The 9,666-nt window shown below is 40.4% G+C and overlaps 2 long non-coding RNA genes across 3 annotated transcripts; one reads left to right on the forward strand and one right to left on the reverse strand.

Annotated features, from left to right (window-relative positions):
* The first annotated feature begins 721 nt into the window (after positions 1-721).
* Positions 722-2,407, forward strand: LOC128426117 (uncharacterized). Its single transcript, XR_008333219.1, has 3 exons — positions 722-838; positions 1,247-1,429; positions 2,049-2,407. It is a non-coding gene; the product is annotated as an uncharacterized LOC128426117 (long non-coding RNA).
* A 1,904-nt stretch (positions 2,408-4,311) lies between these two features.
* LOC128426118 (uncharacterized) lies at positions 4,312-7,182 on the reverse strand. Of its 2 annotated transcripts, XR_008333221.1 has the most exons (5): positions 7,075-7,182; positions 6,484-6,666; positions 5,778-5,864; positions 4,970-5,116; positions 4,312-4,733 (listed from the first exon to the last, which is right to left on the reverse strand). It is a non-coding gene; the product is annotated as an uncharacterized LOC128426118 (long non-coding RNA). The 2 variants fall into 2 exon arrangements; XR_008333220.1 differs by lacking the exons at positions 4,312-4,733; positions 4,970-5,116 and having other exon boundaries at positions 5,333-5,864.
* Positions 7,183-9,666: the final 2,484 nt, after the last annotated feature.

Consider the following 9,666-nt stretch of genomic DNA (forward strand, 5'->3'; position numbering starts at 1 on the left):
TTCTGCACAATAATATGATTGGTATGAAAAATTGAATATTTCTAATGAGTGTTGAATGATCAGTTGCAAATTTGGTCAACTCATCATTTCAAGTAATAAAACTGAAGTCAATGTTTGGGGAAGACATCTTTTAAACAACCCAGTCTCATCAGAAAACGTTCAATGGCAACGTTGGTCCACTTGGAACGACGTTACCATCTCACAATCTGGCCTCTCAGATTGTGAGATGGTAACATTTAGTCCTCTCATTGTTTTGCATTGGCGTGTTCTCACGTCACGTGACTCTCAAGCTCCCGTCTGCGGAGAGGAAAACATGGCGGAGATTCCTTGTTTTTTCAGATAAAAATATAATTTTGTAACTTAGTTTGGGCATAAAAATACATTCTGACACCATTTCTAGCGAGAAATGTGCTCTTTGCTTCCACAGTCTTCAGCCAGTTCGTGCTTATGATAAATATTTTAATAGTTATCACGCATGTGTTTATCGTTGCTATGACGGTTGCCATGCCACCACGGCGCAGCGTGGTGTTTAAATCACAGTCCCTGCGTGGTGTCCTTCAGTGATCGTGAATGTTATTCATGTTATATAATAGTAATATTTGAGGCTAGAAAACATCTCTAATGAGAAGGAACCTGCGAGTCTGTTCATACCGAGGCCGGCCCGAGTGCGCGAGCCGAGCGGCCCGAGCGGCGCGAGCCGAGCGGCCCGAGTGCGCGAGCGGACATGACGTGTGGCTGTCGTAAAAACCCTATTTGTAAACAACCAGTCCTTTAACTAAGCGCTACGTCATAAACACGGCGCGCTTGGAAGACCACGATATCATCTTCCTTCTGTCAGGTAAGTAGTTTATTGTTTTTAAAGATCGTTACGATCTAGGTTTACAGTCCGAGTGCGGAGAGAGTCCGTCAATCCACACTATGGACGCTGTTCATCAGCTAATACGCCATTGTTAGCCACATGCTTCAGCCCACGGTAGCCTGTGCTACCTGGGAGGTGAATACATTGTTGTTGAAACCAGTTCAAGACGCTTAGCTCATCATTGAGGGACGCTACAATATAAATATAAACATGAATTTGATTTATGAATGCTTTAGATTAATAAGGAGTGTATTTCTCTACTATTACGCCCCAATATCAGGTCAATTTGGTTTAATGTATAGTATGCACTATGACAATAATGTTTCCATGTTATGGAGTTGCGATTCATTTTATAAAACAATTGCTATGTTCTGTTTTTTAATCAAGGAGGATCCCAGTGAAGCTACAGGAGTTTCATTAACGTCAACAACTTGGACCGAACGGTTTGTTTTGCTTGATGAAGAGCAGGAAGGGCAGCCTGGAGAGAAAGAGAAGCCGGGTTGAGCCCACTACCATCATCCACGTACCACGAGGAAGATGAGGGAGAGAAATGATCCTACCATTAAAGAGGTACTTTTAAGTTACATACCAGAAACACCATTTTATATAATGTGCTAAATATACATTTTATTACATCCCCAAAGTACGCTTGCTGAAATACAAGTTTATATCACACTGAAAGAATTTTGATCAATCATGCTTCCCTGCTGTGATTGTTTAACTGGGAAAACAACTTTTTCCACAGGAAGGAAAGTAAATTTAAGGAATACATGTGCAAAGTTTTCCTCTGTTATGTATAATGATGACCCCCATCAAACATAATGTTAGCAATATTTACACCTTTTAATTTATACTGATTATTTCTGTCTACATGTGTGAATTTGCCTTCATTAGTTTCAGAAAAGAGCGATGATGTATCGGTCAGTGGGCGGCAGCACGAGACTCCGCAAACTAGTCTGTAAGCAAAGCAGACGAAGGCATCGAGGTTGCGGCCTGCCATCATTGTTATTTTTGCTTAAGGGACTGAATATGTTTCATGCAGGAATATTAGCATTTCCCTTATATCTACCAAAACTGCTTGTTTCCCAGACTGCAGTTTTGTTTTGATCCGATGTGGTGTGCAAATACAACCGTATCTGCAATGGGTTGTGGGGCATTAACATTTGTAACTCTCATTTTGTTTTGACAGACTGTGAAAAGAACGTTGAGAACATCACCACTCTACAGGAAGACACAGTCCAGTAATGGGTGTCAGAATTTCAGTAGTGAACGACAGGTACTGTGGAAAAATGTGTGTCATTGTTGTACAATGTCCTTTGACTCTGTTTACACAAGGTTAACACAAAAAGGTTTGATTGTAAACTGATATTGGTATGAATTCATGTTATTCTCCTCTTCACAAGAAACAAACAATCCAAATTACCTGCAGAAAGCCCTTGATGGACGCTTCAGCTGCATCGTCAGACTGGCCAGACAGCAAGATGCCAACTTTAATGCCAATTTATTTGTGTAACATTCTGTGACCAAATGTATTGATAACTTTTTGTAGATTGTAAAAAAGATAACCCATTCGAGGGCCTACTCTGCGTGCTCAGAGTTCAAGCCCAGCAGGCTGCAGCGGTCCTGACATAGTCCGGAACAGCAGCACAGTCTTTGGATGACTCCTCTGAAGATGAAACATGGCGAGGTACTTCTCCACTGATGAAGAACTGTGAGGGCTGTGATTAGCTACACTCTCTTGCTACAAGGCTACTCTTGCTACTCCCTGGCAGCCTTAGGAAGGCATTAGCTTGCTGTTGGGTAGCTGTTAGCTTCAGCATTTTTAGTTTTTAGCGGCCTGTGTGACGTTTATGTTTAAAACCAAAAAATCAGAGGGAACCATCTTCATAATTTAACACTATGGTTTGTTTGTTTGTCCTTCAGTTCTTCTCAAGAGAAGCAGTACAGGTGTGCCTCAGCTCCACGGTCCCTCCTGCAACCTCCGCTCCTGATGCTAACCTCATGTCTCCATCACACCAAGCAGCAGACCTGGATTGACAGACCTTTCTCCAGAGCTGCCCCCTCCCTCTGAAACCCCCCTCTCCAAAACACTATTTGTGTAGTTTTTAAAGTATTTTTTGCATGAGAATTGTTGATCATAACATTTCCAGCAGATGCCTTAATGTAATGTTTGTGCAAAATAAATTACATTGATCATAACATAATGGTATTTCCTTGCACTTCTACACCATGATATTGTCAGATAAGATGCTGATTACATTAAAGCAGTGAATGCTCTGCTTTAAGCAACATAAACACACAATGATCCAATGGATCTGAAGTAGAATGGGCACATTACATTCTGTAGAGAATGCCTCAGTAATTGAAGTCAGAAAATAACTTTCTTTATCTGAGGTTCCAGTCATTTAAAGTCACAGCAGAACACACAGGTCTGGTTATCTAGGGACACCCATATCATATTGTTTAAGAGGTGTAACATCAAGTTTGTGTATCAGTGCAAAATACATACCGTCATTAGTCAAGAGTTCACTCTCTTGTTTACACTAAATTTAGGTGACCCAGATGTTTCACAATGCATCTGATAAGGTCTTATGAGAAACATTCTTAACATTAAAGAAATCAACACAGAGGATAGCAGTAGATGTTTGACTTCAATCCGTAGCTGATAATCAGCGGCCTGACTTATTCAAACACATTAATACTACAATGAATGAGGCAGGGGTTTTCCATCAGAAATCATTTCTGGGACATTAATTTAAAAGATCTCCAGTATAAGTAAATGTGTTTTAAAATTGGTTTACATCCAAGTGAGAGGCTGTCCCATCACATGGATTTAAGACATATATATTGTTTGTATAAGCTGTCCCTCAGTTAAGTACTTGCACTTCTTGAAAAGCTCTATATAAATAAGATGTATTATTGTTTATACATTGCTTTATACATGTTTTCCTAAAAGTCACTGTAGATACAGAAACAACAGTATGGTTCAGGTGACAGTGAGTGGAAAGTGAAGGTAATTCCAATGAGCTCAAGAGAAACCTAATGTGACGATATAGTTGATTTCTGATAGATAATCCCTGCCTCATTCATTGTGGTATTAATGTGTTTGAAAAAGTCAGGCTGCTGATTACCAGCTACTGATTTGAGTCAAACATCTATTGCTACCCTCTGTGTTCATTTCTTTAATGTTAAGAATGTTTCTCATAAGACCTTATCAGATTGCATTGTGAAACATCTGGGTCACCTAAATTTAGTGTAAACAAGAGAGTGAACTCTTGACTAATGACGGTATGTATTTTGCACTGAAACACAAACTTGATGTTACACATCTTAAACAATATGATATGGGTGTCCCTAGACCACCAGACCTGTGTGCTTTGCTGTGACTATAAATGACTGGAACCTCAGATAAAGAAAGTTATTTTCTGACTTCAATTACTGAGGCATTCTCTACAGAATGTAATGTGCCCATTCTACTTCCGATCCATTGGATCATTGTGTGTTTATGTTGCTTAAAGAAGAGCATTCACTGCTTTAATGTAATCAGCATCTTATCTGACAATATCATGGTGTAGAAGTGCAAGGAAATAGCAATATGTTATGATCAATGTCATTTATTGTGCACAAACATTACATTAAGGCATCTGCTGGAAATGTTATGATCAACAATTCTCATGCAAAAAATACTTTAAAAACTACACAAATAGTGTTTTGGAGAGGGGGGTTTCAGAGGGAGGGGGCAGCTCTGGAGAAAGGTCTGTCAATCCAGGTCTGCTGCTTGGTGTGATGGAGACATGAGGTTAGCATCAGGAGCGGAGGTTGCAGGAGGGACCGTGGAGCTGAGGCACACCTGTACTGCTTCTCTTGAGAAGAACTGAAGGACACACAAACAAACCATAGTGTTAAATTATGAAGATGGTTCCCTCTGATTTTTTGGTTTTAAACATAAACGTCACACAGGCCGCTAAAAACTAAAAATGCTGAAGCTAACAACTACCCAACAGCAAGCTAATGCCTTCCTAAGGCTGCCAGGGAGTAGCAAGAGTAGCCTTGTAGCAAGAGAGTGTAGCTAATCACAGCCCTCACAGTTCTTCATCAGTGGAGAAGTACCTCGCCATGTTTCATCTTCAGAGGAGTCATCCAAAGACTGTGCTGCTGTTCCGGACTATGTCAGGACCGCTGCAGCCTGCTGGGCTTGAACTCTGAGCACGCAGAGTAGGCCCTCGAGTGCCGTCTCAGTAAATGCATCAGTACTGCCTGAGAATATATGATAAAAAACAAAACGTCTCAATAGTGCGTTTGTACGTGTGTATGTATACATAGGTACACACGTACAGGGCTTTCTTTTCTACAGAAATATTTTTCCTGAGTTGATGTCTCTGCTTATGCCATCTAGAATGTGAAACAAAATATATTTTGGCATAACTGTATGTTTTCGGATTGTCTAACTATGTATTTGTGTTAAAGTCAAAAGGTCAAGGCCACACTGACCTCATCTTATGGTTTCAGTTGTCAAGAGACACAGTGTCATTTATACGAGAGGAAATATGTAGACGGACATTGCACTGGTTAGCGGAGTCATACAACGCAGTGCGGTAATTCTAGTGTAGTTTTTTTTTAATAAATGGGTTATCTTTTTTACAATCTACAAAAAGTTATCTATACATTTGGTCACAGAATGTTACACAAATAAATTGGCATTAAAGTTGGCATCTTGCTGTCTGGCCAGTCTGACGATGCAGCTGAAGCGTCCATCAAGGGCTTTCTGCAGGTAATTTGGATTGTTTGTTTCTTGTGAAGAGGAGAATAACATGAATTCATACCAATATCAGTTTACAATCAAACCTTTTTGTGTTAACCTTGTGTAAACAGAGTCAAAGGACATTGTACAACAATGACACACATTTTTCCACAGTACCTGTCGTTCACTACTGAAATTCTGACACCCATTACTGGACTGTGTCTTCCTGTAGAGTGGTGATGTTCTCAACGTTCTTTTCACAGTCTGTCAAAACAAAATTAGAGTTACAAATGTTAATGCCCCACAACCCATTGCAGATACGGTTGTATTTGCACACCACATCGGATCAAAACAAAACTGCAGTCTGGGAAACAAGCAGTTTTGGTAGATATAAGGGAAATGCTAATATTCCTGCATGAAACATATTCAGTCCCTTAAGCAAAAATAACAATGATGGCAGGCCGCAACCTCGATGCCTTCGTCTGCTTTGCTTACAGACTAGTTTGCGGAGTCTCGTGCTGCCGCCCACTGACCGATACATCATCGCTCTTTTCTGAAACTAATGAAGGCAAATTCACACATGTAGACAGAAATAATCAGTATAAATTAAAAGGTGTAAATATTGCTAACATTATGTTTGATGGGGGTCATCATTATACATAACAGAGGAAAACTTTGCACATGTATTCCTTAAATTTACTTTCCTTCCTGTGGAAAAAGTTGTTTTCCCAGTTAAACAATCACAGCAGGGAAGCATGATTGATCAAAATTCTTTCAGTGTGATATAAACTTGTATTTCAGCAAGCGTACTTTGGGGATGTAATAAAATGTATATTTAGCACATTATATAAAATGGTGTTTCTGGTATGTAACTTAAAAGTACCTCTTTAATGGTAGGATAATTTCTCTCCCTCATCTTCCTCGTGGTACGTGGATGATGGTAGTGGGCTCAACCCGGCTTCTCTTTCTCTCCAGGCTGCCCTTCCTGCTCTTCATCAAGCAAAACAAACCGTTCGGTCCAAGTTGTTGACGTTAATGAAACTCCTGTAGCTTCACTGGGATCCTCCTTGATTAAAAAACAGAACATAGCAATTGTTTTATAAAATGAATCGCAACTCCATAACATGGAAACATTATTGTCATAGTGCATACTATACATTAAACCAAATTGACCTGATATTGTGGCGTAATAGTAGAGAAATACACTCCTTATTAATCTAAAGCATTCATAAATCAAATTCATGTTTATATTTATATTGTAGCGTCCCTCAATGATGAGCTAAGCGTCTTGAACTGGTTTCAACAACAATGTATTCACCTCCCAGGTAGCACAGGCTACCGTGGGCTGAAGCATGTGGCTAACAATGGCGTATTAGCTGATGAACAGCGTCCATAGTGTGGATTGACGGACTCTCTCCGCACTCGGACTGTAAACCTAGATCGTAACGATCTTTAAAAACAATAAACTACTTACCTGACAGAAGGAAGATGACATCGTGGTCTTCCAAGCGCGCCGTGTTTATGACGTAGCGCTTAGTTAAAGGACTGGTTGTTTACAAATAGGGTTTTTACGACAGCCACACGTCATGTCCGCTCGCGCACTCGGGCCGCTCGGCTCGCGCCGCTCGGGCCGCTCGGCTCGCGCACTCGGGCCGGCCTCGGTATGAACAGACTCGCAGGTTCCTTCTCATTAGAGATGTTATCTAGCCTCAAATATTACTATTATATAACATGAATAACATTCACGATCACTGAAGGACACCACGCAGGGACTGTGATTTAAACACCACGCTGCGCCGTGGTGGCATGGCAACCGTCATAGCAACGATAAACACATGCGTGATAACTATTAAAATATTTATCATAAGCACGAACTGGCTGAAGACTGTGGAAGCAAAGAGCACATTTCTCGCTAGAAATGGTGTCAGAATGTATTTTTATGCCCAAACTAAGTTACAAAATTATATTTTTATCTGAAAAAACAAGGAATCTCCGCCATGTTTTCCTCTCCGCAGACGGGAGCTTGAGAGTCACGTGACGTGAGAACACGCCAATGCAAAACAATGGGAGGACTAAATGTTACCATCTCACAATCTGAGAGACCAGATTGTGAGATGGTAACGTCGTTCCAAGTGGACCAACGTTGCCATTGAACGTTTTCTGATGAGACTGGGTTGCTTTTAAACCATTCATCTAATCATCTTCACACTTGGTACATGCATTTTTAATGGCCCAGGGAAGTACAGTGTTGGGTTTGGTGCAATCTGGACAATTGATATGTTAAATATTAATACAAAATGTAATAAACAGGAGACCAACGCTCTGTGGCAGTCAGTGGGGGAGAGGCAGTACACCTTTAGTCAGTGGACTGAGTTTAACATGTCTTATTCCATGTGATCGGATAAAGTACAGTAGCAGTTGGAAACTGGGTCAAACCATTTACTTAGAAAAGTTGTGAACTTGAGTCAGAAGATTGTGTCTTATCGTATTGGTTAGACCGCCTCTCAAGTAGCCGACATGTAATCAAGTGAATATTTCACCGTTGTATATGAACCACCCACGTTAACCTGTGAACATAAACCAAACTCAGTATTTTTTTTTCAAAAAATAAAACTAACTGTTAAATATTCTATGCAGATAAAGAAGGTAGGAGGAACGCACCACCCCTATGCACAATATATAAATCTCTGCACACAATGCCCAGCACACACAATAACAATAAAAGTGATAGTATGTTGTATGACTGTTTGAGGAGGACTCACTAATGACAAGGAAGGTTGACACGGCTTGAATTATCAGGTTTGCGTCAAATCTGCAGGAGAGCCACTGGCATCAGGTGTCCCTCCCTGAGGCTCACATGCTGTTGGGTAGTAACTTTCTAAGTGTGCACTAAATGCATTGTTTGCAGGGATTTGGACACCAGGAGCATCTTTATCAAGTGAAAAGGATGGTGACATCCGACCGGGCTGCTGATGAGACATGATCTGCTGTGTTTGAATCACAATAAAAATGCTGCTATGAATCACACAGCAGTACTAAAGGTCATTCACACATCACAACAATCAGTCATTTGATGGGATTTTTATTATTCTCCTGTCTTTTTCCCAAATTGTTTGATTTCTTAAAATTTCAAATCAAATAACAATTCACATAAATAATAACTATAACTCACCAATTCTGAATATTTTCAGTTACATCGTTCTACAAGGCAGGGTTGCCCTTTAAGTCCGCTCTTATTTGCCATTGTGATGGAGCCTCTATCAATTGCTCTGCGGTCTCATCCTGATATACAGGACTGTCTCAGAAAATTAGAATATTGTGATAAAGTTCTTTATTTTCTGTAATGCAATTAAAAAAACAAAAATGTCATGCATTCTGGATTCATTACAAATCAACTGAAATATTGCAAGCCTTTTATTCTTTTAATATTGCTGATTATGGCTTACAGCTTAAGAAAACTCAAAAATCCTATCTCAAAAAATTAGAATATTTCCTCAGACCAAGTCAAAAAAAGATTTATAACAGCAAAACAAAATCAAACATTTGAAAATGTCCATTAATGCACTCAGTACTTGGTTGGGAATCCTTTTGCACGGATTACTGCATCAATGCGGCGTGGCATGGAGGCAATCAGCCTGTGGCATTGCTTAGGGTTTATGGATGCCCAGGATGCTTCAACAGCGGCCTTTAGCTCATTTGCATTGTTGGGTTTCAGCTTCTTCTTCATAATACCCCACAAATTCTCTATGGGGTTCAGGTCAGGGGAATTGGCAGGCCAATCGAGGACAGTAATGCCATGGTCAGTACACCAGTTACTGGTGGTTTTGGCACTGTGGGCAGGTGCCAGATCATGCTGGAAAATGAAATCCTCATCTCCATAGAGCTTTTCAGTAGACGGAAGCATGTAGTGCTCTAAAATCTCTTGGTACACAGCTGCATTTACTCTGGACTTGATGAAACACAGTGGACCAACACCAGCAGCTGACATGGCTCCCCAAACCATCACTGACTGTGGGAACTTCACACTGGATTTCAAGCAACTTGGATTTTGCTCCTCTCCAGCCTT

Source organism: Pleuronectes platessa, chromosome 20, assembly GCF_947347685.1.
Source record: "Pleuronectes platessa chromosome 20, fPlePla1.1, whole genome shotgun sequence".
Taxonomy (NCBI): domain Eukaryota; kingdom Metazoa; phylum Chordata; class Actinopteri; order Pleuronectiformes; family Pleuronectidae; genus Pleuronectes; species Pleuronectes platessa.